The sequence below is a fragment of the Gopherus flavomarginatus genome, chromosome 1 (assembly GCF_025201925.1).
Source record: "Gopherus flavomarginatus isolate rGopFla2 chromosome 1, rGopFla2.mat.asm, whole genome shotgun sequence".
NCBI lineage: Eukaryota > Metazoa > Chordata > Testudines > Testudinidae > Gopherus > Gopherus flavomarginatus.
This window is the reverse complement of record NC_066617.1, coordinates 76,642,165-76,660,373: the sequence shown is the minus strand read 5'-3', so window position 1 is coordinate 76,660,373 and position 18,209 is coordinate 76,642,165. Positions and strand designations below refer to the sequence as shown.

Genomic DNA, 18,209 nt, shown 5'->3' with positions numbered 1-18,209 from the left:
ACTTAGTTTAAAGTTGTCACTATTTTATTTGCCTCTAAGAAAACAGAAGAGACATATTTCATATTGATTAATGGAAGTCTTCAGTGCACAGTGAGTTATGAGAAGCCAAGTGCCCCTAACTCACCTGAGAAGAGAAATGATCAGATCTACAGCACAGCAGGGAGTAACTAATTAAATTGATAAAATGTAAAGGGAATATTGTGATTGTTTTACCTGTTAGTAAAATGTATAAAATGCTTTCACATTAAGAAAAGAAAATGACTTCAAGGGCTGATTCTCAAGGGTATGGCACAGTCACAAATCTTATTAAAGTCAATGGGAGAGGAAGGTACTCAGCACCTTTGAAAGTTCGGCCATCAGTTATTAAAAGCAGGTATACCACACAAAGGCTTTTCTACGGGCAGGTCTACACTAAAAGCACTCCATGGTGCAGCTGCACTGATGCGTAGCTGTTAAGTGACAATACTCCTACGCTGATGGGAGAAACAGCTCTCCTGTCAGTGTAGTTAACCCACCTCCCTGAGAGATGGTAGCTATATCAATGGGAGAAACTCTCTCGTCAACATGGCGTTGTCTACTTGGGGCGTTGTCGGTATAACTATGTCGGTCGGGTTCTGTGAATTTTTTACACCTGAGTGATGTAATTTTACTGACATAGGTTAGGTCTACACTCCAGACATAAGAGGTGTCTTAGCCACCACCCTCTTGCTGTTGCAGACCCAATTCAACAAAGCTCTTTTAATAAGTAATAATTTGAGAAGCTAAGCCAGGTGCTAGTCAAGCTCATTTTATATGTAAACCAAAAGATGATAGAGGTCCTTAACAGGCTAGTTGTGGCTGTGCTGCCCTGTGGGTTCCCTCCAAAGCTGTGTGTGCCATCCTGGCAATAGCATTAGTCAGTAGATGTTATACTGCACCTCCAGGTCATTTCTGTTATATGCTTTACAAGGAAGTGGGCCAACAGCAGCCTGTAGATGGGTGTATGGTCCTAGCAGACAGAGAAGAAAGAGCAGGGTTTTTTAAAAACGCCCTTGTTATATTTTAATTGTTCATTTGGACAATATTATTTGACAGCAAGAAAAGGATCCAACAGTGAGTGGAAACCCCAAAACTAAGGGCCTGTTCCTGCAAGCAGGTATGCTAATATAAACATTTGTGTTCATGCAGGGCTCCAGACTTTCACAGGTTTCCAAAGACTTGCCGGGTATGGCAGGGTTCACCTTCATGGTGAACCAATGGTCCAATATGGCACAACTCACCTTGCCATAGGGTCTCTGCTAGTTGGTTGCTGCCTCTCTCTGGGTGAACAGGGAACTCAGGAGAGGGTCATATATCATGTCTTCAGCAGGACCCTGCCCTTCTCTTCTGGGCCTGTCTCCTTGTCCCTGGGGAGGCCCACCTAGCTACCAGGCAGACTCAGGTTTGGCTGCAATGAGACTTCCCTCAGACAGGGTGAGGCAGAGGTCTGCTCTCCTCTCTGGTCAGCCCGCAACTGACCAAAGCCCTCTTTTCAACTCCCCTTTACACTCCTGACATTGACTGCAGCTGTAGTGAGACAGGTATAATTGGGCCCACAGGCCCCCACTGATTCCCTCCTGCCCCATGTGGGGTTTGTAGATCCCATCACACAGGGGTCTGCACTAGTTCAGTTATTTACAGGATCAGGGCAGAAAATAGCAACACCACAAGATATTAAAGGAACCAATAGAAGTTGTTTACATCCATTACTGGGTAGGCAGACCTAATGCATATACCCCACCTGCTCCCGTCCTGCTCTGGTGATGAGCAGGGATGCTCTGCCAGAGTATATTTTTAATGTTACATGAAAATTGGTACAATGTGATTTAATTTAGCGTGTTTCACATTTAAGTGCCTTTTGAAGGGATACTGCCAAGTTAAATTTGCCTTAAAATTTAGGTTTGTAAAAATTAAAACTTTAGGTTGCATAACCATAGACAAACTAAAATTACTCCATCGGTTTAATTTTTTAAAATCCCAATGGAAACCATTTTTGAATGTAAACAAACCTCTGAAGTGCCTACAACCCAAACATGGCAGCACTGTACAAAAGAATGAGAACCTTTTTGCGAAACTAACTATAAACCCATCCCCGTTATTGACCAAGCTGACAGAAATGCTGTAAGTTAGCAAACAGCATGGAGAGAAGAAGAACAGATGATAAAAACCCTTTCAGTTTTAATGACTGTAGGTTTTGGGGACTCTGTTTTGTTTTTTTATTACACAAATAAGGAAATTTGTTTTTAAAAACATGATTTTTGAGTTGACTCCTTCCCTTTAACTACAGTATAGAAGACAATGTGAAAACAAACCTAGTCATGATCCTTTTCTTGGCTCCTCCATGTTGTTTACTGATTAAGGTACAATCATCCTTGATTTTATTCACTATTCTACTGTCCTACATTTCAAGGCAATATATTGCAATAGGTATTTCTCTTATATAGTCACCGTCAACCTTTCTACTTAGCACTTCCCAGACCTATTTTCATTATAAATCTATTTGAGATATCGCAAACTTGCCAGGCTAGGTAGATTGGATTTTTGGAATAATGTGCACTTAAACTCACTTTCAAAAAGCATGTTTTATATGTACTGGATTGATATTTTTTGTTGCAAAATATTGCCAAGTACTCTAACTCTCTCAGAGCCACGTAAAGCTATATAGTGTTTAATGCCAAACAGATTCAAACCAATGTTTTTAAAAATGGTACTGTGCATAAATACAACCTCCCCAGAGATAAATTAGCCCATGCTACCCCTTGTGAAGTTCTGAAAGTAATGGACTATATTCTAACATGACTCCCATCCATGTGCACGCAATACTGCACGTGCAAATACTGGCACTTGAACTTTTCACTGCCACCTCCACACCTAGGTGTTTATGGAACACCTGTGCATATTGCTGTTTGCAAGTGCACAGAGGGATGCTGGTTAAAGGCCATTTAGAAAATTTGCCGCTACCTACCCACTTATATTCACATAAATTCCATTCACACATTGGCACAGCAACTTGAATATTAAACAGAACTTTTCCTTTAATCAGTCACTTGTGTAAAATATATGAACTCCAAGAAGTGGATGTAAATAAAATCCTGGGTCCTTTAAAAAAATCAATCAGTTCTGCCATTGATTTCAGTGGGTCCAGGATTTTATCCCATGACAATGAAATATATAATTTTGGTTTACTACACCTTATTAACTTCATTTTGTGCAGGATCTTTGTTCTCATATAATACGTACAACACACTGATTAGCTGACATTTTGTAAAGGAAAGTATCTGCGTGAAACAAGTAGAGGAAGATTTTTGGTCTAATATGGCCCTTCGCATTACACCAGCACTGCAAAGAGAATTGTAATAATGGGACAGATGAGGATTCCCTCAGCACAGGGTTATCCCTGGGTGGTGTAAAAGTATTATCTCTGTACTGTACTAATGGGGAACTGAGGCATCTAAAAATTAAGAGAGGTTTGTGACAGAACTCAAAATATAACTCAGATCTCCCAGATCCCATTCCAGTGCCTTTATCACAACAGCATCACGCATGCTGTGACATTGATAGCCCTCAATATATGGACATAAACATTCAACAACAGAATGGAAGTGAGACACAACCAAAACCTTAATATGCTGTGCGGTTAATTTCTTGAACAAGCACATATCCAACAGCCTCTGCTTTAAGACAGAGCATCTCTCATGTCTTAATTTATGACAAATAGAGAGACAACGTGGGAGAGGTTATATCTTTTATCTGTTGGTGAGACACAAGCTTTTGCATTTACACAGAACTTTTCTTCAGGTCTGGGAAACTGTGGCCATGCCTACATTAGCCCTTTTGTGGCTAAGTTTTGCTGGCATAAGAGCTCACGTGCACAGTGCTATGCTGGTGGGAGATGCTCTCCTGCTCACACAGCTACTACCGCTCATTGAGATGGTTTTATTATGTAGACAGGAGAGCTCTCTCCTGTTGGCATAATGCAGCTATATGAGCTGTGCTGCTGTAAGCTTGTAAGTGTAGACGTGGCCTAATTCAAAGTGTCACTAATGAAGTCGACTTAATTTTGTAGTGTAGGCATGCCCAAGATTTTGACCTTACACAGAGTTCTTCAGGTCCGGTCCATTAGCATTCTTCCAGTCATAGTGAGAAAAAGGAGAAGGGTGAAATAATTGGGGTGGGGTTGTTAGTGGGTTATAGATTGTTATAATAAACCATAAGTGTCTCTACTCAGTCTGTGATTTTTAGTGTCTAGCAAAGTTATGAATTTAAGCTCCCAGGCTCATCCTTTGAAAGTCTTATGCAGGTTTCCTTTGAGGATGAGGTCAGATATAGAGTGATTGGCTTGTGAAAAGTGTTCAAACACAGGTGACATGGTGTTTTTGTCTTTTATTATTTTCCTGTGTGAGTTCATTCAAGAGCGTAAGTGCTTCTCTGGTTTCATCCACACAGTTGCTATTGGGGCATTTAGTGCAGGAATGAGGTATGCCACATACTGTTAGTCATTTGTAGAACCAATAGATCTTGAAAGTCTGTTGTGGGGGGTGCTGATTATTGTAGCAATGGAGATACGTCTGCAGGTTTTGCATCTATTGTTCTGGCAGGCTCTGGTGCAGCTTTGAACTGGAAGGATGTTAACGGGCCATTTCACCTTCAATAGTCCCTTGAAATGTGTTAACTGCTTATGCTAAACCGTCTGTTCAAATCTTGTATTTAGCCATGACACTCTGAGTTAGGCCATGTCTACATCTAAAATTTTGCAGCGCTGGTTGTTACAGCTGTATTAGTACAGCTGTATAGGGCCAGCGCTGCAGAGTGGCCACACTTACAGCAACCAGCGCTGCAAGTGGTGTTAGATGTGGCCACACTGCAGCGCTGTTGGGCGGCTTCAAGGGGTTTCGGGGAACGCGAGAGCAAACCGGGGAAGGAGACCAGCTTCGCCGCGGTTTGCTCTCGCGTTCCGCGAACCACCCTGCAAACCGCAGGGAAGGAGACCTGCTTGCTCGGGTTCGGGGAACACGAGAGCAAACCGCGGCGAAGCTGGTCTCCTTCCCCGGTTTGCTCTCGCGTTCCCCGAACCGCCGAGCAAGCAGGTCTCCTTCCCTGCGGTTTGCAGGGTGGTTCGCGGAACGCGAGAGCAAACCGCGGCGAAGCTGGTCTCCTTCCCCGGTTTGCTCTCGCGTTCCCCGAACCACCCTGCAAACCGCAGGGAAGGAGACCTGCTTGCTCGGGGGTTCGGGGAACGCGAGATCAAGCCGGGGAAGGAGACCAGCTTCGCCGCGGTTTGCTCTCGCGTTCCCGGAACCACCCTGCAAACCGCAGGGAAGGAGACCTGCTTGCTCCGTTCGGGGAACGCGAGAGCAAGCCGGGGAAGGAGACCAGCTTGATTACCAGAGGCTTCCTCAGGTATGCTGGGATACCTGCTTATTCCACGGAGGTCAAGAAAAGCGCTGGTAAGTGTCTATACTTGATTACCAGCGCTGGATCACCAGCGCTGGATCCTCTACACCCGAGACAAAACGGGAGTACGGCCAGCGCTGCAAACAGGGAGTTGCAGCGCTGGTGGTGCCCTGCAGATGTGTACACCTCCTAAGTTGCAGCGCTGTAACTCCCTCACCAGCGCTGCAACTTTCTGATGTAGACAAGCCCACAGTTTTCCAAACCTGAAGAAGAGCTGTGTGTAATCTCAAAATCTTGGCCATGCCTACACTAAAAAAACTTAAGTTAAGTTGACTTAGCGCCACCACAGTAATTATACCACTGTTTCACATCCATACTAAGCTCTTTCTGTTGGCAGTGCGCGCTCTCACCAGGAGTGCTTCCATTGACTGAAACAGGGCATTGTGGGGCACTGACAGCTGGAGACCTGCTGCCCTGAGGCTGACAGCCCAAGCGGTCAGCCCAGCACAGGACTGACATCCAGAACTCGGGCTGTCAGCTAGGCATGCGGCTAATAGCTGGAGCCCTCCCTGCCTCGGGTGGCGGAAAGCTCCAGCTGTGAGCCCCACACTGGGCTGACAGGTCAGTCTGTCAGCCCCCGGTTGCATGATTCCAGCTGTTCCCCGCATGAGGCTGACAGCCAACAGGCAATGTTAGTAACGCAGTGTTGACACCAACACTGGGTTGCCCTAATGCCATCGACCTAAGCGCTATGCCTCTCACAGAGGTGGAGTTAAGTTGATGCAGTGGGCGACTTACAACGGTGGGAGCTACATTTTAGTGTAAACTGTCTTACCTTGACCTAACTTTGTAGTGTAGACCAGGCCCTTGTCTCTCTCACCAACAATAGCTGGTCCAATCAAAGATATTACCTCAACCATATTGGCTCGCTAATATCCTGGGACTGAGGCCATGGCTACACTGGCACTTTACAGCGTTGCAACTGAGCGCTGCAAGATACAGCATTGTAAAGCCGCAGTGTAATCAGTGCCGCAGCGCTGGGAGCGCGGCTCCCAGTGCTGCAAGCTACACCCGTAAGGGATGTGGTTTACGTGCAGCGCTGGGAGAGCTCTCTCCCAGCGCTGGCGCTCCGACCACACTCACACTTCAAAGCACTGCCGTGGCAGCGCTTTGAAATGTCAAGTGTAGCCATACCCTTAGATGGCTACACCACCATTTCATGCAACAAAAAAAAAACTGGAGGTAACACTACATCTTCACAGCACAGAGGTAAATTTGAGATTAAAGTTAGTGAGATATCATGTAATGAGCTACAATCATGCTGCCTTTTGTACATCATATAGGCAGCCCTACAGAATGTGGTGCAAAGAGCAAAATGAGTCTGAAAACACCACAAATCTACAGGAGCAGGAGAAGCCACCATGATATGATCCCTTCTTGCCTCTGGACACTGTGGAAGTCCTCTCCATCAAAGACCCATGAGATTGTTTCTGTAGGTCTAAAAGAGGCATCTGGAAAGGGGAGCTCCCCATGTGCACAGCATGCTCCCCTTCCCCGAGCACAGAATTATGAGTGGAAAATCATGCAGGAGTTATTACTGAAGTAAACCGGAAGGGGAAAAAGAGCAGGATTCTCAAACATTTAAATGTCCCATCTTCTCACAAAAATGATACAACAACCAGTTTATAAGAAGAGTAAAATATGCCAGGAGGATTTTTTTCTTAAAAGGATTTTGGCCAGTCAACTTTGAATGTCTCCTTTATTAACAACTACAACAATACAATAATTTTATTTACATAGAATGGCCTTGGCAAAGCATTTGAGCTGTTATACAACAGAATAAAAACAAATGCAATATAATAAAAGCCTAATAAAACAACAGAACCTGAAAATCCAAAGACAAAACAAGGAAGGGTATTCAATCTTAAAGGGAAGAAAGACATTAAGAGAGCCATTCTAAAAACACTTTTGGGGATTTAAACAAGTATTGGAGATTTCGCTGTTGTTTTTTAAGTAAAGAGGGATGAAATTTCAGGCAGGGGATTCAACAAAGTCTCACCACAAAAAAAGAGATCTGATCACTTGCTGACTTCAGATAGAATGATGGAAACCACAAACAGTTGATGATCTGTGTCATCTTCCAGCCATACCAAACACCACAATACATTTGAAAAGTTTGACTTTTCATGCCCAGCTATATGTATATGATTTAAACAGTGGTTACCGCTAAAAAGCCAACATTTACCCACAGGTAACTGCTATTCTAAGTCCAGAGAAATACTGAGGTTACAGATACCAATGTGTATTCAGACAAACAGGGATAGGGATACTCCTACTTCCCCTAAACCCTGGACTAAGCCCATGTCCAGACTAACCCGCGGCATTGGCGGGTTAAAATCGATTGCTCGGGGATCGATATATCACGTCTAGTCTGGACGTGATGTATCGATCCCCGAGCGCGCTTACATCGATTCCGGAACTCCATCAACCCGAACGGAGTTCCGGAATCGACATGGAGAGTCGCGGACATCGATGCCGCGCCGTCTGGACGGGTGAGTACCTCGATTTTAGAAATTCGACTTCAGCTACGTTATTCACGTAGCTGAAGTTGCGTATCTAAAATCGATTTTAATACCCTAGTCTGGACGTGGCCTCAATCAGGGTAGAGAAATGTTAACATTTCCATAAACGCAGGCCAATAAAAGACTTAAGATTAATAAAACAAATATTGACCAATTATAAAGTCTTTTTACAACAGAAAACAAAACAACTCTTCCAATAGAAAATACCTGCCAATAAACACCTCTTCAGCTATTGTAATGATAAATAATTGGCCCCAAATTGCAATAGCCAATTACAGATCACTTAAGCATCTGTTTGAATACATGTAGAGTGTAACATATTGTAGTCATACACTGTACATTTTGTACACTGTATAGAAGCAGTAGCCTGTGGTTACAGTTAATATCAGCTATTACTACTAATAATTGCAGTGGTAACCAAATGAGCTAGGTGCTTTCAAACACAGAAAAAGACAATCACTGCTCTGCAGAACTTACTTGTTTTGTTTTCTCCTGTAGCAAGAAAGGAAATAGGGTCGCTACCAGCTTCTCTCCCCTCAACCCCTTTTAAATCTCCCAGTTCTGTAGCCCTTATGCAGACAAAAGTCTTGGCGAACTAAAGTTAGCAGAGGTCCAGAAGTAAAATCCAAACCCTCAGTTTGGGGCCAGGATATGGAGCTTGAATATCATTTTGCAGCAACCAACTCTGAAAACATAAGATCAATGTGTGAGGGTCACTTATCTGTGTAAATCTCTGCCCTCCCACATCATCTTCCCAACAGAAACCTGTTTGGGACCAACATGGAGGGTAAATGAAGAGGGTCTGGCACAGCCCTTCCATGCCTGGATAAATTTCAACCTGTGTCAGCAGAGTTTGCCCTGAGGGCAGAAGACTTGGCTTGTGCTGTACAGATTAACACTATAAATATTGACTCGTTTGGCATTTCCGAACTGCACAATGTGATTTACATGGAGTTTGAAGCCTGGGAACAACCTTTCACTACTACAACCTTCATCTGCAAGTAACACAGGGAAAACCCAGTTCAATGTAAATGTCTCGATATTTAATCATTGTAACAGCTCTTGCTGCAAGCCCTCGCTCCAAACATTACAGAGCCTAAAATTACCCTAAAACATAGCTACTTAAAGAAGAGGAGTTTTTTTCAGCAAGTAACAATCACAATTTACTTTGATTATTTAGCTGAATGCTGTGCTGACCGGCATACTCTATTGCAGAAACACTGAAATAGTACTTCTAGGCAGACAGCACTTGGACTCAGCAGGCCACCCGGGTCTGAAGCTGAAGCCAAAGCCAAAGCCAGAGCCCGACCAGCCGGTTCTGAAGTCGAAGCTCAAGCCTGGCCACTTGGGGCTGACGCTGAAGACCAAGCCCTGCTGCCCGAGTCTGAAAGCCAAGCCCAAGCCCCAGCCCCGCTACCTGGCTCTGAAGCCCAAGCCCCACCATCTAGGTCTGAAGCCTGAGTCGGCTGGAGTCACCACTTGCCCTCCCGAATGTTCCTCTATGCCTCCATAGGGGGATGTCCCCCATAGTTTGAAAACCTCTCCTTTAGTGACAGGTTTCAGAGTAGCAGCCATGTTAGTCGGTATTCACAAAAGGAACAGGAGTACTTGTGGCACCTTAGAGACTAACACATTTATTTGAGCATAAGCTTTCGTGGGCTACAGCCCACTGATTTATTTCCACTCTTAGAAATTAAATTACTGTACTACTCATACTCCATTTACCCACAGTGACGCTGCAGATATCATCTAACTTAACTTCACTGGGCCCCCTGTGGTGTGGGGCCCCAGGCAATTGCCTTGCTTGCTACCCTCTAATGCCGGCCCTGCCCACTCAAATTTGACTTCAGTGAGACCACTTATTTGCTTATGGACCTTGAGGCATTAGGGCCTAAGACTGTATGTCTATTATTGCCGACTGCCAAAAGGCTAGATCATTGAAACAGCACTAACAAAAACACCCAACCAACCAACCAAAGAAAAAAAGTAAAGGAATTATTGAGAGGCAACATAAATGTCATAACCCCCAAACTGTTAAGAATTTCCAATAGAGTGTCAGAGAGGTGACTGCATCTCATTCACTATAGCAAATATTAAGGAACACAGGAAACTTTATGGGTGTGTGCAAACACAAGATGAAATTCTTATTTTCTGCTAGAGAGCAAATAAAAATATAGGAAACATATATTCCACATAAGAAAGGCAATTTTAACCCATAACAATGGGTCTTTCTCAGGCATACTTTAATCCACAAATTTTAACAACATTTTCTGAATCTAGGACAATTCTAAATTATTAACAGATTTCTCCAAACTATAGGCATTAAGTTAGCCATAAAAGTTCAAAAAAAATAATTATGGTTAATTTTTTAAAAAACAAGTTAACAGCTCCAACTGACAGCTTGTATGTCAATGCCCATTGGGCAAACACTATATTTTAAATTAAAATGTATTTTAATATTTTTTACTTTGCTTAAAATAAGTGAATTCTAAAACAATCATGCAATTATATCAGAAAATGGAAAATGGCTAATATTTCAAGCTTCATGCTTTAGGGTTCTTAACAGCTCTTGATTTATAATATAATCTGTATCTGGTAGGCACAAACTTAGAGATTACCATAAAACATAGACTTCCTAGATTACAGCGGTTCATATCTCAACAACGTTCATTCAGCTCTTCATCCTTCATAGACTAATTACCATGATGTTTACTGCAGAGGTAGAATGGGAGCTGGGTCTTTCAGATGACACCTTAAAGAACATTGGAGTCACTTTTTAACTTGACTGCCAAAAAGATAGGTATTTAAAATCATAGGCACATAAACTTGTGACTAACTATTCACAGCTGCTGTGTCCATGTAATGCTTTTTAAAGCCAGTGGGAGCTGTAGGTTCCCAGCACCTCTGAAAATCAGGCCTCTTATTTAGGTACCTAAATATAGATTTAGATGCCTAACTTTGAAAAGTTTGGCTGGAGTTCTCTCTGATTTGTGGACTTTGTAGATTTCATGGCTCTTTTAGAAAAAGCAGGCATTGGAACTGGCTTTCTTAACCAAATTTACCCTTCCACAATTATTGTGCAATATGTTGTATCCTCCTCCCCAGAGGTGATTGCATTTAAATAGTGCACTCTTTTGTGTGTGTGGGGGGGAGGCGGGGAGGGTTAGGTGGTTGTAGGTGTGGGTGTGTACAAACACACACAAGCCTGCATTCCCTATTTGGGCAAAACTACTTAGTGGGAGCCCTTCACCTCTCACATGCTTTGGAATCTTTTGGAGTGAAAAGCTGTTTAAAATATAAATAATAATTATAAAACAGATTAATTTTAATCTAACGATGTTTTTAAGGTTTCACAAACAAGTGAGCAATACCTGTCCTTCAGTGTCTTATCAAGATAGTTTGCACTTAAACAGGCTTTATCACCATTGTTATTTATTGTGTGTGGTTTCAAAGAAGGGAATTAAGAGTTTATGTGAAACAATGTCAACATAATACAAAAAGTTTGCTGTGGCTTAATTTTCACTACATTTGAACCTTAGATGCTAACATAAATTCAGAGGTGTAGAGACATTTCTCTAGTCTAAGAGAGTAAACTAGGCAGTTCAGGTAATAGATTATGGACAATTTCATTATAAAGTTTAATATTGTCAAACTACAAAATGGATGAAAAATACTGATCATTTGTGCCTCTGCCATTAGCATTGACACATGCTCATGCTTGTTGCCTAATACAAGAAACCTGCATGGAATTAAATGCCAGACTCTATTCAGAGGCCACGTTGAAGAAGTGGGAAAATGGAGTTTCTCTTGTTAAAATTACATAATTAGAGTAGCTGATCATGAAAAGGGTTGGCATGAGGTAGGGAGAAGACAGAAAAGTAATGTCTACCTCTGAGGGCAGGTTTTTTCAACTTCCTTTTTAAAAATTGTTTTATAAATCACTATTAGCACTAGTACATCCCGATCATCAACCTCTCTTTCATATTATAATTTATGTGCAACAAATGTGCCTGATTTAATATGCTTCTCAGTCCTTGTACTAATTAATGCATACTATTTTCCATCAGCAGTTGAGCTTAATCACCGTCATTTAAAAAAGATATGAACAGCAAGTCAAAGTAATCACTAAGCCATCATAAATTTAAGCTAACTTTTTTTATGCATTCCAACTTCCAGATCTCAGCAACAGTCCTTAAGACACAATTGAGTAGTTTCAACCTAGTGATTTAAATCTTGCTGAATTGGGCAGGGAAACTGAAGTTTAATTACTAGAGATATTAGACATCTTATGAATCAACTGTAATAGAATATAACAGATACAAGCTTCTTTGGAATCATTTTCAACAGAGGTAAACACAACAGAACAGACGTTTATGGAGAAAGTCTGCTTAACTTGTGATAAAAAGGTTCTGAAATGTCAGGGATATGAATAGACACCTTTGTCTGCCAAAAAGTGGTCAGAAAAAAGAGTAGTTTTAGAATAATAGAATATAGGGTTGGAAGGGACCTCAGGTGGTCATCTAGTCTCCAACCCCCTGCTCAAAGCACGACCAATCTCCAGCTAAATCATCCCAGCCAGGGCTTTGTCAAACCTGACCATAAAAAGCTCTGAGGAAAGAGATTCCACCACCTCCCTAGGTACCCCATTCCAGTGTTTCACCACCCTCCTAGTGAAAAGGTTTTTCCTAATCTCTAACCTAAACCTTCCCCTCTGCAACTTGAGACCATTACTCCTTGTTCTGTCATCTGGTACTACTGAGAACAGTCTAGAACCATCCTCTTTGGAACCCCCTTTCAAGTAGTTGAAAGCAGCAATCAAATCCCTCCTGATTCTTCTCTACTGCAGACTAAACAATCCCAGTTCCCTCAGCCTCTCCTCATAAGTCATGTGCTCCAGCTCCCTAATCATTTTTGTTGCCCTCCACTGGACTCTTTCCAATTTTTTCACATCCTTCTTGTAGTGTCAGGCCCCAAACTGGACACAGTTACTCCAGATGAGGCCTCACCAATTTTGAATCGAGGGGAATGATCACGTCCCTTGATCTGCTGGCAATGTCCCTATTTACACAGCCCAAAATGCAGTTAGCCTTCTTGGCAACAAGGGCTCACTGTTGATTCATATCTAGCTTCTCATCCACTGTAATCCCTACGTCCTTTTCTGCAAAACTGCTGCCTAGCCATTCAGTCCCTAGCCTGTAGCAGTGCATGGGATTCTTCCATCCTAAGTGCAGGACTCTGCACTTGTCCTTGTTGAACCTCATTAGTTTTCTTTTAGCCCAATCCTCTAATATGTTTAGGTTCCTCTGTATCCTATCCCTACCCCCTAGCATTTTTATCCATCACCCCTCCCAATTTAGTTGGACTGCACCCTCAGCAAGTTTGCAGATGACATGCCATCCTCCAGATCATTAATGAAGATACCGAACAAAACAGGCCCCAGGACTGACCCTTGGAGCACTCCACTTGATACTGGTTGCCAACTAGACATGGACCCATTAATCACTATCTGCTGAGCCTGATGATCTAGCCAGCTTTCTATCCCCCTTATAGTCCATTCATCCATTCATTAAGGAATTGGAAGAGCCCCCCATTTTGTGCAAGACCTTCATGTTTTTTTATCCACGACTGTAATGAGGAACTTCATGGACCAAACAGCAGCTGTACTACTGAGCCACAAGCAAGCTTCTGCTTGGCTATGCCAGTAAAAGCTTTGTTAAAATGCATCTTGGGGAGTAGATTTTGGAATACTGATTAGACATGGAATTCCACAAGCAGCAACATTTGTTTTCATTGTGGGTCCTAGTGACATCTTTAATTAATTAATCATTAATTGTTAATAAGATAAGTCCTCCTCCTCCTCCCCTGAGCTGAGATACAGGAACTTGTATTGAAATACTTCTCTGGGAGCTTTACATTGCTTTTCTAACCAATCTGGTCATCTATGTTCCAGGTGTAAGGGAGACTGTCACAGCACTCCAAAAAACTAAATTTTCACAGTGCAGCTAAAACATATGACACCAAAGTAATATAAAAGTCATCAGTAATCAGCAATCTGTAACTTCTACAGACAGTAATTAGCAGTCGGTAATGGATTTATTTTCATGAAAGAAAATAATAGTTTGTAATAGTTTTTCTAAGTAATTTTAACAACTTTGCCTGGATTCTACCTTGTCCTCCTAGGAGCCACCAAATCCCTGGTGGCCTCGTGGCAAGGTTCTGAAGGTTGCAGACAGCACTGGTGCCTGCAGGAAGGCGCAATGCACTGCCTTACAACTCTGTTCCAGGAAGACAGCAGGCTGGAAAAAAGATGCGGCAACACAAAGTTGAAACTGACAAGAAAACAAAAGAGGGAAAGGGAAGAGGTAGCACTCAGAGGTATAAACCCACTCCTTAGATTATTTTTTCTTTTTAAAAAAATTAACAGGCCTGTGATTTTCAAGGGTTTTCATTTCTATTTAATGCAGAAGGTAAGGCAAGGAAAGGGCCAGTATTCCATTCTGACAGTGACATTTCAGGCACATTGTTAGAAATGTTTCATGCAAAAGAAGAACTAGCAAATTTCACTTTGGGTTAAAAATATATTTGCACAGTTCCAGTGGTGACTATGAGGGAATGAAAGGAAATAAACGAGAAATAAGAGAAAGATAGTTTAATGTTGTTTTCTTTGTTATTATGTTGATAACATCCAGCATGTACTGAAAAAAACTTCTGGGTCCTTGACTTAGTTTGAAAGAGAGTGGCAGAGGTAAGATTGTCTCTACATTGTTGGCCTTGGGGCCATTCACTGTAATCAATCCAATGCGGAAAGGGATCAGGTTGCTATTTACAAATTTCATTTATATGAAAATGACCGCTGGAAAGAGTAATGAAAGTCAGTATGTTAAAACCTGAGAAACATCTTTTTATAAAATATTCTTTAAATATCCTTACAAATATTACTGAACAACAACCTCCTATATTATTTGCTTGAAGTCTGTAAATAAAATGGGACACTCTACTATAAAACTATACTGTCCCACTCTCAGTATGGATGGAGAGAAAGCCAGAAAAACTTCACACACACAGACGCTAAAAAGAAATAAGAGTGATTCTGTTTTTCTATGGATTCCAGAGACTGCCGAAAATAAACAATTACAAACAAACGATTTCTGTACAAACCTCTAATATTTAAAATAATTCCAAATATTAAAAAAGAAGACCAGAAACGAACAGTTACGGGATTCAGCCCATTTTCCATTGCCATACAATTCTATTCTAAGTATAGAGAGTTCCTACTTGAAGCAAGATTGCCTTTGTTACCTGCTTGTTATATTTAAATCATTTTTCACTTCACCTATTGTATGCTGTGATCTGAGATGCAGATGAATATCTATTAAGGCCTAATGTGCTTGAATTTTAGTTAAGCACTGGAATAAATTGCCTAGGGAGGCTGTGGAATCTCCAGCATTGGAGATTTTTAACAGCAGGCTAGACAAACACCTGTCGTGGATGGTCTAGGTAATATTTAGTCCTGCCATGAGTGCAGGGGACTGACTAGACTTGTGAGGTTCCTTCCAGTCCTACGATTCTATGATTCTGGGGGGGAATGTGCTATACCTGACCCTCCACCCCCTTCTACTTCTGCCAAACTTCTGTACAGTTGTGCTCAAGCAAGAGCTCTTTGGATCTACACAAGATGGGTACTGGTAAGGTATTTTCTATGAATACCCCTTTGCTCCGGAATGCATTTCCCTGCCTTGGTTTGCCAGAGGTCTGCTTTATCAATTGTTTGGACACACTATAAAACTCATCTTTATTTTGGAGCATTTGTGAATGAGACAGTGTGAAGTTTTCAGGATTTTTTGCAAAGGATTTCTATGGTTCCTGTGTTTATTGGTGCATTTTATAAATCAAAATAAATAAATGAAATAAATATGTATTGTAGCATTCCCCAATGACAACACATGGACCAATATGGGAAGTATTAGAGAAGACAGCTAAGTTCCAATTACTTATCCTCCCAGCAGGAAACAAACAGGCCAGCAATGCTCCTATACATTGAGAGAGCTCTCAATGATGGAATTTAAATGACTTTGCAGATTAGCATTTGAGGTTGGATGAAGTTACATTTAGTTCCTTGGCTAAGTAACATTGGCATGTATACCACATATTATCACACAACTAGATGACGGAATAGTGTTAAAAAGAAAGAAAAAAAAAGCATGTGCATGCCAAAAAAGTGAAGAAAGGCAGGGAAGACTGAATTAAACTACCAGCTCAGGGCTTCATGATATACCGTGCATACAGTATAATTTCTTGCAAAGCAGACTCACTGGCAAATCTTGTGCTAAATTGATAAAGACCATTTAAGTTTCTTTATCGTTCAGTGGCTCAGTAGAAAATAATACTATAATTTAAGTTCTAAATCAAAGCTTTGCTTTTAGCTTTTCCTGTGAGATCTTGAGAATTTACAATATCATTTTAGCCCAGAGTTCATTCTATACGACTTTTAGTGTGTTTTGAAGAGATATATTAAAACATATCCTGTGGATGGATGAGGAAATATCTTTTATTGGACCAACTTCTGTTGGTTAGAACGAGAAGCTTGTGAGTTTACAGAGCTCAAAGAAGAGCTTTGCGTAAGCTCCAAAGTTTCTTTCTCTCACCAGCAGAAGTTGGTTCAATAACAGATATTTCCTCACCCATCTTGTCTCTCTAATATCCTGGGACCAATACGGCTACATCAACACAGCACACAACTCTCTGGATGGTCATCCAACCAATTCACTTCTGAGCCACTGGGAGGCAGATAATCATTCAAAAACCTCCACAAACCAATATTTATTCCTAATGCTGCCTCTTACAGGGCCCCCAGCTCCAGATGTCCCAATAGCAGGAGCCATCAACAGCAGCAGGAGGTAGAGGAAGGAAGCTTCAAACCCAAAAGGCCCCAGGCATCAGCTGAACTTTCAGGAATGAACTCTGTCTTGACTGTGGTATCTCTTGTTTCTAACATCCTGCCACCTCCCAGATTTATGAGCTGAACCAACACGTGTTGAAATAAACAGGAAGACTCCCGTTGATTTCAATTGGCATTGGATCAGGTCTTTAGCCACTGCCTCTGCTCACCAGCTTCACACTCACATCCCCACCATGCATCTCATCCTTTTGATCTACCTTCTGCCTCCATCTATGCACCCTTCGTCTTCCTTCCCCCTCATCCTTACCCCTCACTGTGTCCATCTCTTCTTTTTCCTTCTCCTTTTACTCCTGCAAAAGACCTCCTCTACCTCCCCTCTCAAATGCTCATTTCCCTAATATCAACCCCAGTTTCTTCAGGCTAGTCCCACCTAAACAATTACTAATGTTGTTAGCTATTGCTGTATGTAAAATGAGAAGAAAATGTAAGCATGCAAATGCGGAATCTTTAAGAAGTGCTACAATATGCTCTCATCACATAGTTCTTGTTCTCTCATTCCCTTGCCCCAGGCACTGCTATCTGTTGTCCCCCTTATTGTGCTTTGCTTAATTTTAGATTATAAACACTTCAGGGCATGGACAGCATCTTTTATTTGCTTGTAAAGTGAATGGCAACCTTTGGGAAATATATAGATTATTAATAACAACAAAAATATAAGCAACAACAGTGTAAGTTACAAATCTATCTCCACCATCTATGCAATAAAACAACAACAAAACCCAGACAAGACAGTCATTCTGCTGTATGTCACTTGTAGTCCAGAAAACATTTTTAATGAATTTATATTGTTTCCCCTTCTAGTTTTGGTTGAAATATCTGGCCTCCATTTTCACATTAATAATGCTACAAAAAACCATGGATCCCAAATTTCACAGATCTAAAGCAAACTGGCACCTTTTTTTATAGCAACATCTTCGTAGAATAGAAAGGTTCTCTAATTCAAAAGGTCAAACAGAAATGTTAATGAAAACAGAACCCAGTCAAGTCAAATAAAATAAGAAAACAAACAGAGATTTTGCTTCAGGCAGCCCGAATCTGATTTAAGCAGCAGTCTCAGAAGAATCCAGCTGTTGTTTACTGAAACGTAAAATAATGTGCTTATTCCTTTTATTTGACAGCATCCCTGCTCCTTGAAATCAGGATGTAACATTTTCCCTTTCATAGACAACAATCTGCAATCATTATATGTACAGTAACTAATCTGACCAATTACCTGAAAGCTAATTACTCTGATTTTACAAAACGGGTCAGCTATC

At 41.5% G+C, this 18,209-nt stretch overlaps 1 protein-coding gene across 10 annotated transcripts in view; it reads right to left on the bottom strand.

The window, feature by feature from the left end:
* SYT1 (synaptotagmin 1) overlaps positions 1–18,209 on the bottom strand; it is a 530,182-nt gene that overhangs the window by 209,450 nt on the left and 302,523 nt on the right. The window contains exon 1 of one of the 10 annotated variants that reach the window (XM_050935631.1): positions 14,162–14,179. The exons of the other annotated variants lie outside the window; for them this stretch is intronic. The gene's annotated coding sequence lies outside the window, so the exon portion shown is untranslated. Of the gene's footprint in view, positions 1–14,161; positions 14,180–18,209 lie in introns of those variants that run through there. 10 annotated transcript variants of the gene reach the window in all.